This window comes from Solea solea, unplaced genomic scaffold (genome assembly GCF_958295425.1).
Source record: "Solea solea unplaced genomic scaffold, fSolSol10.1 scaffold_191, whole genome shotgun sequence".
In the NCBI taxonomy this organism is placed as follows: domain Eukaryota; kingdom Metazoa; phylum Chordata; class Actinopteri; order Pleuronectiformes; family Soleidae; genus Solea; species Solea solea.
The window spans coordinates 15,001-17,500 of record NW_026704097.1 but is presented as its reverse complement, the minus strand read 5'-3'; positions in this window follow the sequence as shown (position 1 = coordinate 17,500).

The window sequence follows — 2,500 nt, the reverse complement described above, 5'->3', positions numbered from 1 at the left end:
CAAGGTGAGGAGCCCAGGCTGGGGGAGCAGAGAGCCAGAGGAGCAGGGGGCTGTGGCCCAAGGTGAGGAGCCCAGGCTGGGGGAGCAGAGAGCCAGAGGAGCAGGGGGCTGTGGCCCAAGGTGAGGAGCTCAGGCTGTGGGAGCAGAGAGCCAGAGAAGCAGGGGGCTGTGGCCCAAGGTGAGGAGCCCAGGCTGGGGGAGCAGAGAGCCAGAGGAGCAGGGGGCTGTGGCCCAAGGTGAGGAGCCCAGGCTGGGGGAGCAGAGAGCCAGAGGAGCAGGGGGCTGTGGCCCAAGGTGAGGAGCCCAGGCTGGGGGAGCAGAGAGCCAGAGGAGCAGGGGGCTCTGTGAGCAGGGGGCTGTGGCCCAAGGTGAGGAGCCCAGGCTGGGGGAGCAGAGAGCCAGAGGAGCAGGGGGCTGTGGCCCAAGGTGAGGAGCCCAGGCTGGGGGAGCAGAGAGCCAGAGGAGCAGGGGGCTGTGGCCCAAGGTGAGGAGCCCAGGCTGGGGGAGCAGAGAGCCAGAGGAGCAGGGGGCTCTGTGAGCAGGGGGCTGTGGCCCAAGGTGAGGAGCCCAGGCTGGGGGAGCAGAGAGCCAGAGGAGCCACCGACGGGAGAATGGCTAAAAACGTGATTTTATCAAAATGTTACAAGGCAGGGCTCTGCACAGGGTCCAGAGGAGTGGAACGCCGTTCATCCCATGCGAAAAGGTGCAGGAGTGACCGAAATACGGCCCGTTGTAAATCGCCCCTCTTTAAGCCAAAAAAATAGGTACGCCTCCCAGGGCCACCGACGGGAGAATGGCTAAAAACGTGATTTTATCAAAATGTTACAAGGCAGGGCTCTGCACAGGGTCCAGAGGAGTGGAACGCCGTTCATCCCATGCGAAAAGGTGCAGGAGTGACCGAAATACGGCCCGTTGTAAATCGCCCCTCTTTAAGCCAAAAAAATAGGTACGCCTCCCAGGGCCACCGACGGGAGAATGGCTAAAAACGTGATTTTATCAAAATGTTACAAGGCAGGGCTCTGCACAGGGTCCAGAGGAGTGGAACGCCGTTCATCCCATGCGAAAAGGTGCAGGAGTGACGGAGATACGGCCCGTTTTAAATCGCCCCTCTTTATGCCAAAAAAATAGGTACGCCTCCCAGGGCCACCCAGGGTGATGCTTTTATCAAAATGTCACAACGCAGGGCTCTGCGCAGGGGCCAGAGGAGTGGAACGCCGCTGGTTCCATGCGAAAAGGTGGAGAAATGACCGAGATATGACCCGTGGAAGTCGTCACAATTTACCCCGAAAATAGGCGCTCGCGCTCGGGCAGAGGTCGGCGCTCGGCCGGGGTCCCGAGAACCGGGGCGAATAGGGTTTTCCCACGGCCGAAAACCATAGGAAGCACGGGGAAAATTCGGGACCCGACGTCCCAGGGCCCTCGGCGGGGACCGGGGCAACGCGACACCGTTGGTTCCACCCGAAAAGGTGGAGAAATGACCGAGATACGGCCCGTCAAAAGTCGTCACAATTTACCCGAAAATAGGCGCTCGCGCTCGGCCCCGGTCCCGAGAACCGCGGCGGAGGTTTACCGGGATGCTGCGCAACATGGGCCAGAGAGCATGTTTGGTTCGAGTTTACCGGGATGCTGCGCAACATGGGCCAGAGAGCATGTTTGGCCGAGTTTACCGGGATGCTGCGCAACATGGGCCAGAGAGCATGTTTGGTCGAGTTTGTGTGGGTTGTGTGCGACACTCCCGGCACATACATAGGAACACGGCTTCCAAGTGAGCGCACTTTTTCGAAATTTCTTCTAAGTGCCGCTTTTTCGAACCGGGGCGAATTGGGTTTTTCGAGGGCCGAAAACCATAGGAAGCACGGGGAAAACTCAGGACCCGACGCCCCACGGCCCTCGGCGGGGACCGGGGCAACGCGACACCGTCGGTTCCACCCGAAAAGGTGGATAAATGACCGAGATACGGACCGTTGAAATCGACTCGGCGTATCCGAAAATAGGCGCTCGCGCTCGGACAGAGGTCGGCGCTCGGCCCGGTCCCGAGAACCGGCGCGCCTAGGGTTTTTCCACGGCCGAAAACCACAGGAAGCACGGGGAAATCTCAGGATCCCACGCCCCACGGCCCTCGGCGGGGACCGGGGCAACGCGACACCGTCGGTTCCACCCGAAAAGGTGGATAAATGACCGAGATACGGACCGTTGAAATCGACTCGGCGTATCCGAAAATAGGCGCTCGCGCTCGGACAGAGGTCGGCGCTCGGCCCGGTCCCGAGAACCGGCGCGCCTAGGGTTTTTCCACGGCCGAAAACCACAGGAAGCACGGGGAAAACTCAGGATCCCACGCCCCAGGGCCCTCGGCGGGGACCGGGGCAACGCGACACCGTTGGTTCCATCCGAAAAGGTGGAGAAATGACCGAGATACGGACCGTGGAAGTCGTCCCAACTTATCCGAAAATAGGCGCTCGCGCTCGGACAGAGGTCGGCGCTCGGCCCGGTCCCCGAGAAC